At 40.7% G+C, this 22204-nt stretch overlaps 1 pseudogene; it reads left to right on the forward strand.

Moving 5' to 3' along the window:
- The window catches only part of LOC133762108 (phosphatidylinositol 3,4,5-trisphosphate 3-phosphatase TPTE2-like), a 68334-nt pseudogene extending 51172 nt beyond the window's left edge, over positions 1–17162 (forward strand).
- The last annotated feature ends 5042 nt before the right edge of the window (positions 17163–22204 follow it).

The following is a 22204-nucleotide window of genomic DNA, read 5'->3' on the forward strand; positions in this document are numbered from 1 at the left end:
TATGATTTTGGAATAAAAATAATCTTTCAAATGGTTGTGACAACAAGAGAGAGGAGCTGGGGAGATTGAGAGGGAAAAGAATGAGAGGCTTTGAAATGGGTGATGTCTTATCTGTTACTACATGCTTTCTAGGATTATCTTCATCTTTCATTGTCTTTGAGCTCTTCAACTACTTTGTAAGTTGTAGAAAAGTGATAATGCAAACAACTTTTGTACAAAGAAATGAAACCTGGATATTCTCAGTGGATTGCAATTGGTTACTGACCCATTTGCATCTAGCTGTAGGTGCACTGCATCATTTACTATCTGCCTGTCAGTGTGTGGTACTTTGAACCAGCTAGAATATTTTACTGTTTCCTCATTAGTGTGTCTATATTTTTAATTTTATATAGGTGTTGGAAAAGGCGATGGAAGTGACCTAAAAATTTAAATAGCTACACAGCAACAGTCTTTTCATGTTCATCTTCTACAAACTGCAAGGTAAGAGAAAGCATACGCATTGAAAATTCTGAAGTTTGCTTTAAAGCTCAAGTTTAAATCAGCATGTTGGCCTCCCCAAACCATCACTCACCACAAAGGAGATGTTATGTTGCTTTGTAGTTACTACTCAACATGGAAACCAAGAGTTTGGATGTAAACCAGAGCTAAATTAACCAAATTGCTTTTAAAAAAGCTTTTTCAGGGTATTTTCTATATATATATATATATATATATATATATATATATATATCATTCTAAATTGTGGCTTTGCCATTTATGTTCCCGCAAATGTTGAGCATATAACCAGCAATCTATCAAGATTTTAATTTCAGATTGTAGTTATTTTTAGCCATATTTTTTTCCTCTTGGTCATTTTATCTTTTACTGTCCAGCACTGAAATTTCAAATTATAGTGTACAAGAAAATCTCCCAGGGGCTTGTAAAGATGCAAATTCATCATCTGCACCTCCAAGGTATGATTTGGGAAATCTGGAATGGGTCTCAGCTATCTGTAGATGTGGCAATGCTCCAGATGATTCTAACTCAATGGTTCTGTGGTTTAGCACTATGAGAAACTATGCAAGCATATGGATGAAAGAGGAGTCTCCTTACCCAAAGCAATGGGACCCTAGTAGTCAATGGTTTGTAAAATGTTTAAGTGATGCCTAAGACTATATAAGAACTTTTGTGGAACAATAAGAAAGCTTCTTTCATGAGTCTAGGAACTGTAAACGCCAATCTGCACCAATCCAAAGCCAGGAGCCAAGAGTTTTCTCTGGGTCTCCCATGCAGTGCAGGGGCCCAATGACTTGGGCCATCCTCCACTTCTTTCCCAGGCCATCGCAAAGAGCTGGATCAGAAGTGGAGAACCGGGACTCAAACCGGCACCCATATGGGATGCCAGCACCACAGGTGGTGGCTTTATCCACTACACCACAGTGTCAGCCCCAACAGGTTATATTTATTAATATATATAATGTGTTTGCTATGAGGCTAAGAGTACTTGATAAATACAGAAAGGCTGGATAGGTGAAAACCACTTCAGTTTTACAGATTCCATCAGTAGCTAGATTTTTAGCTCTGAATTTCATGTGTTCATTCACAGATATTTCATTATATCGAAACTGACAGTCATTATTGAACTGCTGAACTGTCCCATCTTATATGATGACGTTAAAGTCAGATTTCTCTCTCGGGTGAGTAATCAAGAAACTACTTCTGCTGTTGTTAATTGTTTGCTCTTTTGATTGATTTTGGTTTAGGATGTCTGTTGCTACAAATCCCAAGAACAGAGATGAGGGATCCATAACCAGGAATGAGAAGAAAGAATCATATCATTAACATATTTTCAAAAAAGAAAAACATATGTAATGCCAGAATTTTTGCTCTTTTTTTAAAAAAACATCCTATATAATTGACATGTATTAAGCTCATTTGTGTTTTTCTAAATTCTACTTGATATATATATAACTATTCAAAAAACTCACAAAAACCAAGGTGCTAAAAAAAGATATGTTTTTACTACATAGCAGTGATAACTTCTTTGTTTTAGACCTTTAAAATACGTTCCTATAAAGTGAATGGGACTTTGCTTTCTTCTAAATTGATGCTTATTACAAATAGTATTCATTAACCCTATATTTAACTTATAAAAAATAAGAATGCCTTTCATTTTCTTTACTTGAACATATCTGCATAACTTCTACTGACCAGCCATAAATTGTGTTTGCATATTATTCTGCATATAACAAATGTATAATCCTCAATAGTTTCAGTTCATATTCCTATGAAATCATCAATCAGAACTGCCAACAAGTATATTGGGCCACTTAAAAGTTATTTCTTGTACCTTCCTTCATCCCCTGCTTGCTGCCTGTTGGAAAAGAATCTCTTAAGTATTCAGATGGTCACTGACTTGAAACAAGTCACCTGGCTAGTTACCACACTGGCTGGCGGCCTCCTAACTAATGGAGCTGCTCTAAATTCTCACTCAAACAGTGGTTTCTAAGTAGAAGCAATGGTGTAAAGGTCTTGGCCCAGGGCACTTGGGTAACATCCAGCCTTTGATTATGAAAGCATTCAAAATGTCAGATATTTCTATCATCATCAACACTGTATCATCTTCAATAAGTAGGGCTCGCTATTCAGTGCAGCTGTTCCTTATAGAAATGGTTGATATTTGTTGTATATGCCAGTAATTTGGTCTTGAGGGCTCTCAGGAGGGTAACTGTAAACTGTAGCCCACCCAGACAGGTCTGCAGGTGAGGTGGTCATGGAGGTTTACACTGTGCTTTTCACAGGATGCTTCATTATCCTGGCAGATGGCCTGATGCTTAAGTGCCTGCCTGTGAGCAGCAGCTGTCGCTCTCCCAGGAAACCTGTTTTCTTCCCAGAATCTTTTATTTAAAGAATACAAACTTCATGCATTTCATAAGTATGACTTCAGGAACACAGGGATTTATGCCACCACACGCGCTCGGCCACACACACTCCTACCACTTTTCCTCCTCCCTCTCAGTCCCATTCCTAATTTTTTACTAAGATCTATTTTTCTTTTTGTTTTGTTTTGTTTTGTTTTTTTGACAGGCAAGGATCTATTTTTCAATTAACCTTATACCCATTTGATTAACTCTATACTAAGTAAAACATTCAACACATAGTATGAAAAATAAAAGTGTTCCTCAACAGTCAAGACAAGGACTGTTCAAAGTCATTCATCTCAAAGTGTCAACTTCACTATTATAGATTACTTTTAGACGCTCTGTTAGTTACCACAGATGAGGTAGAACATAAGGCATTTGTGTTTTGGGGACTGGCTCATTTCATTAAGTATAATGCTTTCCAGTTTCATCCATTTTTTTGCATACAACAGGAATTCTTTTTTTTTTTAACTCTTGAGTAGGATTCCATGGTGTACACTGACAAGTGCCCTTGTGGCTATTGTTGGACTTTGTCCAATTTGTCCTACCAAGATAGCAACGCCCTAGGTGAACACTAACTGAAAGTAAAGTCCAGGGCTGTTGATCAGGAGAGAACAGAGGAAGCACACACACACACACACCAGAAGCAGGTTTTTTTAAAAAAAAAAAACTGAGAAACAGAGACATATGAAAGACAGAGAGGTTCCATTTGCTGGTTCACTCTCCCAGTGCACACAATGGCTATGACAAGGCTGAGTGGAAGCCTGGAACCTGGAAATCAGTCCAGGTCTTCTATTATATGACAGAAACAGAATCACTTGGGTCTTTCAGGGTCTACACTAGCTTTAGTCAGGAGCTAGAGATGGGTATCAAACTCCAGTATGGGAGGAGGCTATTTAACCATTAAGCTAAATGCCCACCCCAAAAGTTGTTTTGATTATTTACAGATCCATTGAGAAGAGAGCAGCACACCTTGCAGAGTCAATAGGAAAGGGGTTGGGCATCCAGAAGATATGCAGTCAATGAGCAGGTGGCATAGCATCAGAGAGAGGCAGTAATGGCCTTAACAGCCAGGTCAGGGACATGATAAAAATAAAAGCCAGGAATTCCCTCTCGGTCAACAACATGGTTGGCAGGACCACAGATCCTTGGACCATCTTCTGCTGCCTTCCTAGGCACATTAGTAGGAAGCTGGATAGGAGGAGGAGCAGTAAAAACTAGAACCGACACTCCAATATGGTGTGGTGGCACTGCAAGCAGAGTTTAATCTGCTGCACCACAACACCATTCCCCTAAAATTTTTAAAAGTTATATATTTAAAGGCAGAGAGGGAAGAGTCCCAAGATGGTCTTTAGGGAAGGACATTACTGCTCTAGTCCAGGAGAAGAAAGTTTAAAAAAAGTGGAGAGAGTTCAGCCTCATGGAAGAGTTAGAGTTAGAGAAAAAAAGGCAGAGGAAACACAAATTAGAGGGACATGGTAGACTGACATGGAGGGTGCGGATGCCCACAACTCAGGACTCCAGCAGCTGAAAGCCTACGCACCAATCTTGGAAAGTGAGGTGATACCAGACCACAGCAACCCAATCCAGTGGTGATAAAGTTGCAGGAAGAGCCTATAATCAACCCAGCTTGGAAACCCATGGGTGACAGTGTACCTGCCAAACTAGAGGATAAAAAAAAGGGCACATTTTTCCCCAATCTCTTTACAATGGCATCCTGTAACAAGCAGATAGAGCAGGCACCAATTTGGACATACATACAGATGCACCAGTTTGTGTCCACCCCCAGCAACCAGCCAAGTAGAGACTCCGGATTCTGGTGGGGAGAACTAACAGGGGGCTAGGAGCTTGTGACTGTGGGAAGCCTCTGTGCAAAGACTATGGAAAAAAACTTAGGCTTTGCAGGAGGAATTACAGTGTGGCTAGGATTTGGGCAATCACTGTAGGAGACTCCATAAGCTCAGGGCTCCCTGGTTACTTGGTGAACACTGCAGGGGTATCTGAAATTACAATGAGGACTGCACAGATCCCTTGTGTGGTCTTAGGGGCAGAGCAGATGAATATTATACCCACTGAGGCTAGAACTCAGGCACTGGTCTCCTTTCAGGAGAGGATCTCAGCTGAAAAGAATAAACCTCCCTTATTTAAAAAAAATGGGAGAGATTTACCAGGCAAAACCTGGGTATGCACCTTAGATGTGCCCTTTTACCTAGAGAACTTAAGAGCTCTCTGACCACACCCACTACAAGCCTCTAGATAGTCACTGAAAGCAGACACTCCACTTACCTAAAGATTCATAGTACAAAGATAAAAGCCACCACAGCAAAAAAAAAAAAAAAAAGAAAGAAAGAAAGAAACCAACGACTATCTCCACAAATGCCGAACAACAAATGCACCAATTGAAGAAACAAGAATAAGGAAGATAACATGACACCCCTAAAAGAACACAACACTTCAATACTATATTGTGAAGATAATGAGTGAGATGGAAGAAATGCAAGAAATGGAATTTAAAAATGATGATAAGATTACAGGGAAGTAATCAGAAGCAAATGCATGAACTACTGAAACTGTACAGGACATGAAAGAAAATTTCTCCCATAAAGTTGAGATCTTAAAGAAAAATAAAATGAAATGAAGAATGCAATACAACTAAAAAAATACAGTGGAAAGCCTGAGACAATAGATTTGGTGAAGCAGAAGAAAGAATATCAGACTTAGAACACAAAGCAGAGGAAATTATATAGTCAAACCAAAAACAAAAGGAAATCAAAAAACAAACAAACAAAAAAAACGTTGAAACTCTACAGGATACTATCAAATGACTGAACATGGGTTCTAGGAGTTTATGAAGGTTTGAAAATAGAGAAAGGATTAGTAAAATAATAACAGAAGAATTCCCTAATTTGGAGGGGGAAAAAAAGGACATCCAAGTACAGGAAGTACCTGAAACACCTAATAGAATGATCAGAAAAGATCTTCACCACAACATATTGTAAACCAAACTCACCACAGTAAAACATAAAAGAAAAGATTCTAAAATGTGCACAAGAAAAAAACCAGATTACCTTCAGAGTATCTCCAATTAGACTCACAGCAGACTTCTCATCAGAAACCCACAGCCTAGGAAAGAATGGCGAGATATATTCCAAGTCTTAGGAGAAAACTACTGACAACCCAGAAGACTATACCCTCCAAAGCTCTCATTCATAACAATTCGAAATTGAAAGAATTTGATACCACCCGTCCAGCCCTACAAAAGATGCTTAAGGATGTGCTGCACACAGAAACACGCTCATCACTACAAAAGAAGGTAAAGAAAGAAAATCTCTCAGTAAAAGTTCATGAGAAATTAAAAGTAAAAAATAGGAATATTTTTGGAAAAATGGCAGGGCAAAGTTGTTACTTATCAATAGTCCCCTTGAATGTAAATGGTCTCAACTATCCAGATAGGAAACACAGACTGGCTGAACTATTTAAAAACAAAAGCTATCTATTTACTCCATATAAGAAACACATCTCACCAAACAAGATGCACACAGACTGAAATTGAAAGGATGGAAAAAGATATTCCATGCCAAAAGAAACCAAAAAACAGATGGTGTAAGCCATCCTAATATCAGGCAAAATAGACTTTAACACAAAATAGTTTAAAAGAGAAAAAGAAGGTCACTATGTAATGATTAAGGGATTAATTTAACAAGAAGCTGTGATTATTATAAATGTATATGCACCTAATTACAGGGCACCTGGCTATGGAAAAGAATGTTATGAGATCTAAAGAGAGACATAGACTCCAATACAGTAGTATTGGGAGACTTCAAAACTTCACTTTCAGCATTGGGCAGATCAACCAGACAGAAACTCAGCAAGGAAACAGCAGATTTAGGGAGGTTGTGGGGGAAGTCACAACAATACAAAAGTTGCACTTTGTAAATTCACATTTATGAAATAAAAAAAAAACCAGCAGATTTATTGGACACTATAGACCAACTGGACCTAACAGATATCAACAGACTTTTTCATCCTACAGTTGCAGAATACACATTCTTCTCAGCAGTGCATGGAACTTTCTCTAGGACTCACCATATACAACTATAAAGCAAGTCTCAGCAAATTCAAAAAAATCTAAATCATAGCATGCATCTTCTCAGACAATAATGCAATGAAACTGGAAACCAGCAACCCAGGAACCTCTAGAACATATGCAAACTCTTAGAGACTGAACAACATGTTTCTGAATGAATAATGGGTCATACAATAATCAATAGAAATATAAAAAAATTTCTGGAAATGATGAAGATGACAAAACAACGTATCAAAACTTATGGGATACCGCAAGAGCAGTGTTGAGAGGAAAGTTCATAACAATAGGTACCTACATCAAAAACTGGAAAGGCACCAAATAAATGAATGCATCTCAAGGATCTAGAAAAACTACAGTAAACCAAACCAAAACTAGTAGGGAAAAATAATTAAAATTAGGGGAGAATGGCAAGATGGAGGAATAGGAAGGTAGCACACTATTAGTCCAGGGGAGAGACACTTTAATAAAAGTGGAGATACTGCAGGGTCAAGGAAGAGTAGGGGAAAAAACAGCAGAGGAAACTCTTCTGGAACTAGTGATTCACAGTGGACCTGCGTGGAGAGCGTGGGAGCCCAAGTTCGGGACACCAGCGGCAGAATCAACACACCAGTGCTGGAACGAGAGGTGAGCCGAACATCAATAGCCCGAGACACCAGCGGGCAAGTGGAAAGAGGAGACTAGAGGGAACGAGGCTTGAAACTCCATGGGGAAAAGTTCACCAGGCTAACTAGAAGAGAGAGAGGAAAAAAAAAGTGACCAATACGGACACGAGTTTCTCTCTCTCTGCTCACCTCTCAAAGGCAAGCAAGACAAAGAACAGGCGCCATTTTGGACATACGTCATAAGCAGGGTGACCTCAGGTCTGCACTGGCCCTGAGCCTAGCAGAAAAACCTGACTCTGGGGGAAGGGGTGAAATAACAGGAGATTAGCATCTAACTTGGCAACCCAGTGGGAGACTGCAGGAGAATTGGAGCCCACACTGAGGGCAGCAGAGATTCCCTGTGTGGTCCTTGGGAAAGAGCTTCTGATCTCTGGCTCCTGTGGGTATATCATTTGCCTGCTAACTACCTCCAATTGCATTCAGCTGTGCGGAATTACTTCCCTTTTGAATCAAAAAAAGAAAGAAAGAGAGATTTACCACACCTAACCTGGGAGTGTCATCTTTGACACACCCTCAACCCTGAGGAACCAAACACAGCTCTCAGTCCACACTCATCTCAAGCCTCTAAGGCTCCACCGAAAGCAGTACAGTAAGTAGAAAAAACCTCCCTTTCAGACCAAAGGGAAAGAAAGTTTTTAAGTGAGAATATAATTTTCCTCATGGGCATTGTCTACCTTAGAAAAACTACTACAGAACGTGCCTGTGACTATAGACTTGTAGTTCAGGCCACCGAAGATTAGAGATGGGACACGGGCACTCCCTTGACTTGCATCCTCTGGTCTGCTTTAACAAAAACCAGGAAGAAAAGAAAGCTAGGCATCAGAAGCAATGGGTGGCAGGCCTATTAATGGCTGATCTGTACAGTGATCTGCACTCAAGGAGACCCAACAGGCCAGTCCACTGCAGTGGCTTTCAATGTGGTAAGCCTGGGCTTCAGCAGAAGTCAGCTTGTGAAGAGCCCTGGCAGCTCTGCCAAAAGTTGGATCACTGGAAATGGACCTGCCCTGGAGTCGAAGGATGCCCAGGTCAGAGCCACAGATCCTATTGGCTCTAAGCTGAAAAGCCCTTCACTCAGCCCAACTTCCAAAGTGACCACTGCAGCTGAGGGGATGGTCAAGTAGGGTCAGCAACATTGCAGGCAGAACTATAAATTTCTTGTTAGAGATGCCCCCTGCCTTTACCTGGCCAGCTCTCCTCCTAGGCCAGCCAAGTAATGAAAGTCAACAGAGTGCCTTCCCCTAGGAGGTTCACACCTCCCTTAGGATGTACCCCATGTGAAGAGATAGATAGGTCTGGGCCTCTTAACTTACAAGGCCTAAAGCCCACCAGATTATTATCAAGCCCCTTCTATCAGGTTCTATTTGCCTCTCAATCAGAAAAATTACTTGTAGCTTAGACAGCACCTTTCTTAGCTCCTCTAATAATGACTCTGTCCTTTGTTCTAGACCCTGTCTAGCGCACTTGGGCCTCATTCCTTTGTGATCATAACCTCTACTCTACCACCAATGGCTCTACTCCCAACCTGTGTGTACTGATGGTCCTCTTCCCCACTTAATGCTGTATAATTGTTCAAACCTGGTAAATACCACTCTTAGGATCATTGGTTACTATTCTCACTCTGTCTTTTATGACCTTGTCTAAATATGATCAGAGTCGGCAAACTTAGAAGGCTTCCATAGCCTTGGCAACTCATGACGAGAGCCTAGGGTGGTTACTGGCGCCATAAACTAGAGTGTCAATTTATTGGGTCAACAACAGGAGTCACTGTGCACTTGCTTCTCATGTGGGATCTCTGTCCTTAATGTGCTGTCCATTGTGATTTAATGCTATAACTAGTACTCAAACAGTATGTTTCACTTTGTGTTTCTATGTGGGTGCAAACTGTTGAAATCTTTATACTAAATTGATCTTCTGTATATAAAGAGAATTGAAAATGAATCTTGATGCAAATGGAAGTGGAGAGGGAGCGGGAAAGGGGAGGGTTGCAGGTGGGAGGGAAGTTATGGGGTGGGGGAAGCCATTGTAATCCATAAGCTGAACTCTGGAAATTTATATTCATTAAATAAAAGTTAAAAAAAGAAAAAAAAAGAAAAATAATTAAAATTAGAGAAGAAATCAACAAAATTGAATTCAAAAAAACAATACAAAGCATCAGCAAACTAAAGAGCTATTTTTGAAAAAATAAACAAAACTGACCTACTATTGGCCCAGCTAACCAAAAAAAAAAAAAGGATAGGTAGACCCAAATCAACAAAATTAGAGATGAAAATGGAAATTTAACAAAAGACATCACAAAAATAAAAAGAATCACCAGAAATTACTACAAAGAGCTATATGCCAACAAACTGGGAAACTGGAAGAAATGGCTAGATTCCTGGACATAAACAAGCTACCTAAGTGAAGCCATGAAAACAGAAAACCAACAGACCCATAACCAAGATGGAAATTGGATCAGTAATAAAGGCCCTCTCAATAGAGAAAAGCCCAGAACCTCATGGCTTCACTACCAAATTCTACCACCATTCAAATAAGAACTAACTCCAATTCTTCTCAAGTTATTCAAAGCAATTGAAAGGTTGGGAATCCTTCCAAATTCTTTCTATGAAGCCAGCACCACCTCAATTTCTAAACCTGAAAAAGATGCAACAGATAATTACAGATCAATTTCACTAATGAACATAGATGCAAAAATCCTCAATAAAATTCTAGACAATAGAATCTAACAGTACATTAGAAAGATCATCCACCCAGACCAGGTGGGATTCATCCCTGGTATGCAGGGATGGTCCAACATTCACAAATCAATTAATCACATTAACAAAAAGATTAACAGAAACCATATATTATCTCAAGATGCACAGAAAGCATTTGATGATATATAATATCCTTTCATGGTGAAAACTCTAAGCAAATTGGTTTAGAGGTAACATTCCTCAATAAAATCAAGGCAATTTATGACAACAACACTTAAGAAACTGGGAACAGAAGAAACATTTCTCAACACACTTGAGTCAATTTATGAATAAACCATGACCAGTGTCCTACTGAATGGGGAAAAGTTGGAAGCATTCCTACTGAGATCAGGTACCCAACAAGGATGCCCACTGTCACCATTGCTATTCAATATAGCCCTAGAAGGTTAAGCCAGAACAATTAGGCAAGGAAAAGAAATCAAAGGGATACAAATTTGGGAGGGAGGAAGTAAAAAAAAATCCCTATTTTCAGGTGACATGATTTTACATATAGGGGATCCAAAAGACTCCACTAAGAGACTATTGGAACTTGTAGAAAGTAGCAGGATATAAAGCCAACACACAAAAATCAACAGATTTTGTAGACACAGAAAATGCCACAGCTGATATTCAACTTCTAAGATCAAACCCATTCACAATAGCACAGGCAAAGACTTTTGGAAAAGACCTCAGAAGCACAGGCAGTCAAAGTCAAAATTTACAAATATAATTATTCCAAATTGAAAGGTTTCTGTAAGGCAAAAGAATCACTCAGCAAAGTGAAGGGACAACTGACAGAATGGGAGAAATTATTTACAGACTATGCAACTGATACTGGAGTAATAACCAGAATCTACAAAGTGATCAAGAAACTCCACAACAACAAAACAGATAACCCACTTAAGAGATGGGAAAAGGACTTAAACAGTCACTTTGCAAAACAGGAAATCCAAAGGGCCAACAGACACATGAAAAATTGTTAAGGATCAGGCTGTCAGGGAAATACAAATCAAATCCACAATGAGGTTTCACCTCAGCCCCATTCGAATGGCTTTCATACAGAAATCAACAAACTACAAATGCTGTCAAGGATGTTTGGGGAATGGTATCCTAATCCCCTGTTGGTGGGAATGTAAACTGGTAAAGCCACTCTGGAAGACAGTTTGGAGATACCTCAAAAATCTGAATATAGACCTACCATTTGACCCAGCCACCCCACTCCTGGGAATTTATCCAAGGGAAATGAAATCAGTAAACAAAAGAGTTATCTGCACCTCCATGTTTATTGCAGCTTGATTCACAATGCTAAGGCATGCAATCAAAATAAATACCCATCAACCAAAGACTGGATAAAGAAATAATGGGATACATACACTATGGAATACTACACAGCAGTAAAGAAAAAATGAAATCAGTTCATTTGCAACTAAAGGGATGAATCTTGAAAACATCATACTTAGTGAAATAAGCCAGTCCCAAAAGGAAAAATACCATATGTGTTCTCTCTCATCTGTGAGAACTGATAGAGCACCTAAAACAAAATCTGTAGAACTGAAATCAACATTCACTTCAAGAAGGGATGTCTTGAGCTCCCCTTATCTTGACTGTCGCGAACAGGTTTTTTTGTTGTTATTTTTTCTTCATACTATTTTTGAACTCTTTCCTTAACAGATAACCATAAATATATGTGTATATATATGTATATATATATACTTATGTACATATATGTGTGTGTATATATATATATAAAGTCAATTAAAATAGATCTCAGTAAAAAATAAGAGTGGGAATAACAGAGGGAGGAGGAAGTTTGTAACTGTAAAGTTCTATAATTCTGCATATATTCCTGTGGAATTAATGCTAAGGGTACAGTTTAAAAACTTGCCATGGGACTCTAAATCCCATTAAGCTTGATGGAAAAAAATGCCATCTTAGTTGTTAAAGTAATCATATTAAGTGTTAAAGTGATTATATATATATATATATATATAAAATCAAGTGCCTGCTAATAATAATAGATAGAATTTAAAAAGAGAGAATATGGCCAGCACCGCAGCTCAATAGGCTAATCCTCTGCCTGTGGTGCTGGCACACCGGGTTCTAGTCTTGGTCGGGGCACCAGATTCTGTCCCGTTTGCCCCTCTTCCAGGCCAGCTCTCTGCTGTGGGCCAGGAGTGCAGTGGAGGATGGCCCAAGTGCTTGGGCCCTGCACCCGCATGGGAGACCAGGAGGAAGCACCTAGCTCCTGGCTTCAGATCAGTGCAGTGTGCCGGCCACAGCAGCCATTGGAGGGTGAACCAATGGTAAAGGAAGACCTTTCTCTCTCTCTCTCTCTCTCTCTCTCTCTCTCTCACTGTCCACTCTGCCTGTCAAAGAGAGAGAGAGAGAGAGAGAGAGAGAGAGAGAGAGAGAATGTTCCAACATGGGAAGCAGCCCACACAGTAGACTAACAGAATGACAATCACTTCAATAACACTCTGACATCAGATTAAGCCCTTAAGGTTCCTGTCTGGCTGAAAAGCACATGAGAGCATTTCAGGCATGGAAAGCCAAGACACTGTGGCAAAAAATGTTCTACATGAAGGAACTCAGTGAGTGAGACCCCAGCAGAAAGAATTGGCCATCAAAAAAGGATGTAGTTTTCTCTAACAGAAGGAGAAAACTTCCACTTTGCTTATGCCCTTGTCCAAATACTAACAGTTAGTGGACTTAAAAGGGTTCCATAACCTAGGTAGATCATGTCAAGAGCTTCAGGTGATCACTGATATCATAGATATGCATGTTAGTTGTTAAATTAACAACAGGAGTCACTGTGCACTAACACCCCATGTAGGACCTCTGCCCTCAATGAGTATCTTCTTCTTCTTCTTCTTTTTTTTTTTTGACAGAGTGGACAGTGAGAGAGAGAGACAGAGAGAGAAAGGTCCTCCTTTGCTGTTGGTTCACCCTCCAATGGCTGCCTCAGCTGACGCGCTGCGGCCAGCGCACCGTGCTGATCCCAGGGCAGGAGCCAGGTGCTTCTCCTGGTCTATAATGGGGTGGCCATCCTCCACTGCACTCCTGGGCCACAGCAGAGAGCTGGCCTGGAAGAGGGGCAACCGGGACAGAATCTGGCGCCCCAACTGGTACTAGAACCCAGTGTGCTGGCGCAGCTAGGCGGAGGATTAGCCTGTTGAGCTACAGCACCGGCAAGTTTCATTATGAGTTAACTATAATACTAGTTCTCAGTTTGTGTGTGTGTGTGTGCAAACTGTTGAAATCTTTACTAAGTATAGGCCATATGGTAGGTCTGTGTACAAAGCTAAGTGAAAATCAATCTTAATGGAGAATGAGACTGGCAAGGGGAGCGGGAGGTGGGGTGGGAATTTGGGTGGAAGGGTGGGTATGGTGGGAAGAATAACTATATTTCTAACATTGTACTTATGAAATTTGTATTCCTTAAAAATAAATTAAACAACAAAAAAGGCAGAGAGAAGAGACTGCCCATCAGTTAGTTTATGCCTCAATTCCCCACAAGAGTCATGGCTGGGGAAAGCTGAAGCTAGGAGCCAGGAATTCAAATCTGGTCTCCCATGTGGGTTGCAGGGACCCATCACCTGCTGCCTCCAGGCTGTGCACTAACAGGAGGCTGGAATCAGGAGCTGAGCTGGGACTTGAATCCAGGCACTCTTATATAGGATGTGGGTGTCCCAAGTGGCATATTAACTGCTATGCCCAAAGCCCACGCCATACTTGAAATTCCTGATAGAAACAAAAGGACAGAGCAACAGCATTCTATTAGTATCATCCTTGTGTCTTGAGGTGTATTATCAGGGGTAGAGTGCTGCCTATTTAATGGGTACAGTTGTTAGTGCAATATATAGAGGAATAAAGGAAAGAATCCAAAGGGAATATCCTCTGGAACTAGTTCTTGGTATCAATTTTACTATGAAAATAACCATTTTTTCTTTAACCGTGTCTTTTTAGAATCTCCCCAAATACTACAACAAATGTGCATTCTTCTTTTGGTTCAATACATCTTTCATAGAAAATAACAGGTATGGATATAATAGAAATCCGATAGAAACAGCCTAATCTTCAATGAATGTGTGAAAGGTATAATGGCAATTCTTTTGCTAATTGTTATAATCTCTTTTGTGTTTACTCAATGTGATTATTTAAAACCTATGTGAGTCTCAACTGTTGCATAATCCTCCTGGGCCATGCCAGAGGACTGTGTTCTAAGTTACAAAGGATTAAAATCAGATCCTGAGTGTGGTGATAATGTACTCCCAGTGAAATTCAATATGATTATGCACAGTACCTTGAATTCAAAATATGGCAGGTCCCCAATAAGTGCTGGTCCACTTAGGAGCAATCATCAACCTGTGCTAATCTAAGGCACAATTTCTGGAGGCTCTCCCAAAGGGAGAGCAAGGTCAGTGAGGGAGCCTGGATCCGAGTCATGGCATCAATGTAAAGCTGCCAAAGAACACACCAGTCACCAGAGTTAGAGGAAAGGTTTATTATTGGGTAGGGGGAGCCAGATGGGCTGGGGAGAGCAGGGGAGAGGGTAAGAGAGACAAGAAATAATTTAATAGTCTCACAATTACACTTTTCTCTAACAACTCAATCAGGAAACATTTTATTAAAAAGCATTTATTAAATGGATTTGAAGGTTATTATGAAGGACCCTTATGGGGGAGAGGGACAAGAAACTAGGCCTGGGCAGATATCAGGGGCTTCTTAAGAGGTTAGATGTTCCCCAGAGTCCAGCGGGCAGGACGTTCTCTGGGAAGGAAAAGTCAATCCCCTTCAGATAACCTCTGGGCATGCCCAGAGCAGAGTTGCCACTCCCCTTCGGAGAATCTCAGCACTCTCCTTAGCACTCTCCTCAGCTGGTTCCCTCAGCACTCTCCTCAGCACTCTCCTCAGCTGGTTCCCTCAGCACTTTCCTCAGCACTCTCCTCAGCTGGTTCCCTCAGCACTCTCCTCAGCACTCTCCTCAGCTGGTTCCCTCAGCACTCTCCTCAGCACTCTCCGGTATGCTAATTGTCCCTCCGAACCAGCCAATCCCGTGCCACCTCTGCATTCCATATGCTAATTCGTTGCCTATATAACCTGTGTGAAACTGCCGCTCAGGGCTCCTCACTGCCTGAGGTGGGGGCCCGTTTGCGCAAACGTTCAATAAAAACCTCGTGCTTTTTGCATCAACTGGTCTGGATCTTTGGGCGTCCTCCCGAGCAAGTGGGCATCTCTGCAACTGAGAGGTCCAACAATTATTCCCAAGAACATTTTACCCATATCTGGAAACTCATTCCTGAATCTAGAAGTGCTCTACTTCGGGGTTTTGTTCCGTGGGGGCAAAAAGATGATATCAACATACCCTACAACACAAAGGAAAAGAAATTTTGAAAATTATTCAGGTTAGAGTTAAGGTGGTTGCAATTGCACGTGGCTCGATTTGATATTCATCACATCCAACACTACTCTGCTGCAAATCTGAGCTGGCTCAAGTGGCATCCCAAGTCCTGTAAGACAGCAGAGGGAACATCTCACACACACTCCTGTGATGCACACACAATTATTGGATTTTGAGGGCGAATGTTGGATTACATGGAAAATTTTTATCCATATATATCTGGATGTAAACAAACAATAAACTTTGATTCATTACAATGAGCAAAGTCCCTCAAATAGAGAAACCTGGTGCTACTCCTGAAAAATGGCTGTTACTACAGCATATAGTTTTGTCCTTTGAAACAATGTGTTCATATTGGAGAAGCAACATTAGATCATTTTTATGTAAGTTTCTAAAGATTTCTGTAAGCTTTACATGTACATACTACTTGGCAAAGCAGTTTTTATATCTATCATGATGTTGTTTAGCCAAAAACACCAATGTCATTCTTAAAAAACACAGCATTATTGGATTTTATTATTGTTTAAAGATTCATTTATTTGAAAGTTGAGAGATAGTGCAGTGGCACAGTGTGTTAAAGCCTCTGCCAGGGAGAGGGAGAGGAGGGAGAGGGAGAGAAGAGATAGGGAGAAGAGGGAGAGGGAGAGGAGCCAGAGGGAGAGGGAGAGATGGAGAGGAGGGAGAGGGAGAGAGGGGTGAGGGAGAGGGAGGGGGAGATGGAGAGGGAGAGGAGAGAGAGGATGGACAGGGAGATGGAAACATAGATGGAGAGTGAGAGGGAGAGGCATGATGGAGGCAACAGATGCCCAAGCCATTGGGCCATCTTCTGCTGCCTTCCCAGGCCATCAGCAGGGAGTTGGAGCAAAAGTGGAGCAGCCGGGACTCAAACCAGCACTCCAATATGGGATGCCAGCATTGCAAGTGGCAACTTAATCCACTACACCACAATGCTGGCACTGTTACTGGGTATTATTACACATCAAGCCTCTGGTGGACTTGTCATCTATGCAAACAGATGCTTTATCAATCTTGGATGTCATTAATTCCATAAAAAGAGATGCTACAAGATTTGGTAGTATGTTGTCACTGAGGTACTTGTTAGTGAAGATGAAGGTATTCTGTGAGGGATGTGGAGGAAGCCAAGTAAGACGCAAAAAAAAGGCTGAGGTTCTAAATGTGGTGAGCAAGGCTTTACATGAAGGCCAAGGGGGCCTACTGCAGGGCTTGACTGTTAGCCCTAAAATAAAATGTAATGTGTGCTTGCTTTCCCCCTCTAGACTGTATCTAAGACAAAACAAATTAGACAACCCACACAAACGAAAAGCCTGGAAAATCTATGGCCCACGTTTTGCAGTCAAGATGTATTTCAATAAGACATGAGGTAATCATCCTGTACCTGGTACTCTTTTAAGTGTACCTCCTCTTATAACACACATCATATGCTTCCTAATTGGTACCACACATGTTTTCCGAAGCTATCTATTTGTAGGCACATATACCAACGTAAGTGTATGTGTATAATTGTATATAGTTGAGAAATTAAACATTAAAGTGTCAATGGTGATTTTTTTAAATTTATTTATTTGAAATGCAGAGCAACAGAGAAAGAGTGAGTATGTAAAAGAGAAAAAGAGAGAGAGCACATCTTCCATCCACTGGTTCACTGCTGAAATGGCCACAGGACCAAGACCAGGAGTCCAGTACTCCTTCCAGATCTCCTACATGGATGGCAAGGGTCTAGGCACTTCAGCCATCTTCACTCCCTTCCCAGGCACATTAAGAGGAAGGTGGATCAGAAGCGGAGCAGCTGGGACTTAATCACACTGCAATAGGGGACACCAGTTACAAGCAATGGCTTAACCGGCCACACCGCAATGCTGACCTATATTTCTTTCCTTTTTAAGTAATATACTTCATGGGAAGTTTCCACCTTACAATGAGATAAATGTGGAACAGAGGGCAAAGGAACATTAGGTTATCATTCTGGATAACTTTGAGATACCAAATTCTTATATCAACTGATTGATTTTATTGTCTCATCAATATGTATTTACTTACATATTTTTGGGAAAGTATTTAACACTGCTTTGTTTCACAATTGTAACTTCAATTTCCAAAAAGCTAATTTCTATTTTCTTCCTCTACTTGATCTGCAAACTCTCTGTTACCAAACATCAGCTCAGCAGCAAAGACTAAAATTTAAACCCAGGGAAGAGGAATGTTTCACACACCAGACCGCAGCACTGACACACTGTTCTCCTGTTCCAAGCACTGAACAGGTAGCTTATGTGACAAACTTCAGTTACACACACACACACACACAGCAGGAGGGTAATAGAATCTAAGTAAACACAGAGAATGAAGAATTATCAGTAACTTCTTTTTGCACACAAAAGACAAAAGAAATACTGAATAATTGAATTGTTTTAAAATCTATCAGCCCTGTGCAGACCAGCTTCATCCATGCCTCGGTAACTCTGTAAAGAAGACAGCCCTGTGGCCACAGGGAATCACGTTTTCTTCACTACTGTTACTTTAAGTACTTTTATTAAAATTCATTTTTATTAAAAGTTTTTGAGATGACATTTTAAATTTATATTACAGTCAAAGGTTTAATGTTCTACTGAATAAAAAGTTCAAAAAATAAAAAAATAGAAAGCCCATAGTCCAGCAAGAAAATAGGCGAGGTCTATAATCAATAACCAAGTGAAAAGATGTCCAACTTCACTCATATAAAGCAAATTTTAAAAGTCACAGAAGCGGCCGGCACCGTGGCTTAACAGGCTAATCCTCTGCCTTGCAGCGCCAGCAGTCCCGGTTGGGGCACCGGATTCTATCCCGGTTGCCCCTCTTCCAGGCCAGCTCTCTGCTATGGCCCGGGAAGGCAGTGGAGGATGGCCCAAGTCCTTGGGCCCTGCACCCGCATGGGAGGCCAGGAGAAGCACCTGGTTCCTGGCTTCAGATCAGCGTGATGAGCCGGCCGCAATGGCCATTAGAGGGTGAACCAACGGCAAAAAGGAAGACCTTTCTCTCTGTCTCTCTCTCTCTGTCTCTCACTATCCACTCTGTCAAAAAAAAAAAAAAGTCACAGAAGCATTAATACAATCGGAGCATTTAATTCTTATCAATCTGTTGGTCAAACGTTTAATACAAACTTTGACAAAACACTGTATTTGCAACTGGACTAATACGCACAGGTATATTTTTCTTTTAATCCTTTCCATTTCCCTTTCCTTTCCTTCCTCCTCCATCCTTTTTTTTTTTTTTTTAACTTTAGCTCCCACGTATAAGGGCAAACATGTGGTATTTATCTTTCTATGTCCAGCTGATTTTGATCAACATGATGTCTTTCAGTTCAAACCATTTTGCTGCAAATGATAGAATTTCATTCTTTTTTTTTTTTTTATAGCTGAATAGTATTCCATTGTGGGTATATGCATGTGTGTTTATCACGTTTTCTATATCCAGTCACCTAATAATGGACACCTTGGTTGACTGTGTATTTTGGCTACTGTGAACAGGGCTGCCATAAATATGGTGGAACATGTATGTCTGATAAAATGATTTAATGTTTTTGAGGTATATATCCTGGAATGGGATTGCTGGTTCCTACGGCAAGTCTATTTCTAGTTTCTAAGGAAATTTCCATACATTTTCCACAGTGGCTGCACTAATCACATTCTCACCAACAGCATAAAATAGTTCCCCTCTGTCAACATCACCAACATTGTTGTTTTCTTTCTTTTGGATAACAGCCATTATGAAAGAGGTGAGCTGATGTCTCATTGTGGTGCTGATTTGCATTTCCCTAATGGCTAGTAATGTTGAGCATTTTTTCACTTATTTGTTGGCTATTTATACTTTTTTGAAAACTGTTTATTCAAATCCTCTGCCCATTTCTTCAATGAATTGGTTGTTTTCTTATTGTTGAGTTTTAGAGTTGCTGATCTATTTTAGATACTAGCCCTTGTTGGATAAGTAGCTTGGAAATATTTCCTCCCAGTCTGTTGGATGTCTCTTCGCTCTGTTGTTTCCTTTGCTGGGCAGAAGCTTCTGAGTTTGATATAAAGCCATTTTGTTTACTTTTGCTTTTGTTACCTGCATTTTAGTTCTTACTCAAGGAGTCGTCACCTACTCCATTGCCTCAAAGTGTTTCCCTTGTTTCCTGTAACAATTTCATAGTCTTAGGTCTTAAATTTAGGTCTTCAATCCAATTGAGTTTTGTATCTGGCAACAGACAGGAACCTAACTTCATTCTATATCCAATTTTGCCATTACCATTTATTGAAAACACTATCCTTTCTCTAATGTTATGTTCTGGCCTGGGCACTTTTGTCAAAATTCAGCTGGCTGTATTCATGGGGATTAAGTTCTGGTCTCTCTATTATGTTTCAGTGATCTATGTGCCTGTTGTTATGCCACTAGCATGCTGCTTTTATTACTATAACTTTGTAGTATGCTTTGAAGTCAGACACTGTGATGCCTGCAGCTTAATTTTTTTCCCCACAATTGCTTTGTCTATTTTGAGACTTTTGTAAAATTCCAAGTGAATTTTTAAGATTTTTTTCTTTAAAGAATGTCATTGGTATTTTGATAGGAATTGTGTTCAATCTGTAGATTGCTTTGAGTAGTAAAGATATCTTAATAATATTCTTTCTATCCATGAGCAAGGAACTTGTGTGTCTGTGTGTGTATTTGTCTGTGTGTGTGTACTCATGATTTCTTTCATTTTATAATGTTCATGGTAGAGATTTTTCACTTCTTTGGTAAACTTATGCCTAAATATTCGATTGTTTGATGGCTATTGTGAATGGGACCTTTTTCTTGATTCCTCTTGCCCAGTTCATGACTGATGTACAAAAATTTACTATTTTGTATGTTGGCTTTCTAGCCTTAGACTGTATTCATTTATCAGGTCAAATGCTTTTTGCTAGAGTGTTTAGGCTTTTCCATGTACAACAACATGTCATCCATGTCAACATGGATGTTTTGACTTCCTCCTTTGCAATTTCAAAGTTCAATTTCTCTTCCCAAATTGTGTCTCAAACTTCCAATACCAATAAATAAGAGTGATGAAAGTGGGCATCAGAGCAACTGAAGTCTCCTACACTAGCTTTCTTGGAGGAAATACACTACTACTTTCAGGAAGGGCCATGGGAGCTGAAATTGCACTACTACACTAAAAAGGGGGGGAGGGGAAGGAAACCCCAACTTTTAGGAATTTTTAAAAGACTTATTTGAGAGGCAGGTACAGACGGGGAGGGGGGAGTGAGCAAGTGATCTCCAATCCTCTGGTTCACTCCCCAAATGGCCGCAATAGCCAGAGCTGAACAGGTCTAAAGCCAGGAGTGAGGAGCTTCTTTGAGGTCTCCCATGTGGGTGCAGGGCTCTAAGCACTTGGGCCATCTTCTACTGGTTTTCCAGGCCATAAACAAGGAGCTGGATTGAAAGTGGGGCAGCCAGGAATTGAACTGGTACCCATATGGGATACCAGCACTACAGGCTGAGGCTTAACCTTCTACGCCACCGTGCCAGCCCCAAGATTTATGATTTTGAGGCCGGCGCCGTGGCTCAACAGGCTAATCCTCTGCCTTGCGGCGCCGGCACACCGGGTTCTAGTCCCGGTCGGGGCACCGATCCTGTCCCGGTTGCCCCTCTTCCAGGCCAGCTCTCTGCTGTGGCCAGGGAGTGCAGTGGAGGATGGCCCAAGTGCTTGGGCCCTGCACCCCATGGGAGACCAGGAGAAGCACCTGGCTCCTGCCATCGGAACAGCGCGGTGCGCCGGCCGCAGCGCGCTACCGCGGCGGCCATTGGAGGGTGAACCAACGGCAAAAGGAAGACCTTCCTCTCTGTCTCTCTCTCACTGTCCACTCTGCCTGTCAAAAAAAAAAAAAAAAGATTTATGATTTTGAAATAGATTACAGCTGAGGTTTCTCTTTCCCAACCTTCTGAGATTCATCAAAATTCTGACAGTTATGAGTCGCCACACTAGTCTGGGTTTGCTCATGTAGAGCACACCTGTTTAGATCTCTCGGGATACTGTGTTCACATGGCCCAAAGTGAACAATTCTTTGAGCAACATGAGAAACTTCAGTGATACTAGTTTTCTTAAACAGAATCTACTAACTTGGAATAGGGTTATCCAAAAGTTAGCAGCAAGTAATTTAACCATTTTAGAGACATGGAGAGAGAGATGTGGAGAGTAATTCTACTGGGGCAAGATTCCTAACTGCAGTGTACACACACACACACGTGTGTTTGTCACCTATGGTGAGATTACTTTACACGAGGAATTCTTGCAGTAAGTGAAATGCTTCTTGCAATAAAACTACCACCCGGAAACATTACTGAACATCACTCTTGACTATTCCTATTGGTTCTCAGTATGGATACAAAGCATATAAACAAACATCGCCTTAGAC

This window comes from Lepus europaeus, chromosome 6, assembly GCF_033115175.1.
Source record: "Lepus europaeus isolate LE1 chromosome 6, mLepTim1.pri, whole genome shotgun sequence".
NCBI lineage: Eukaryota > Metazoa > Chordata > Mammalia > Lagomorpha > Leporidae > Lepus > Lepus europaeus.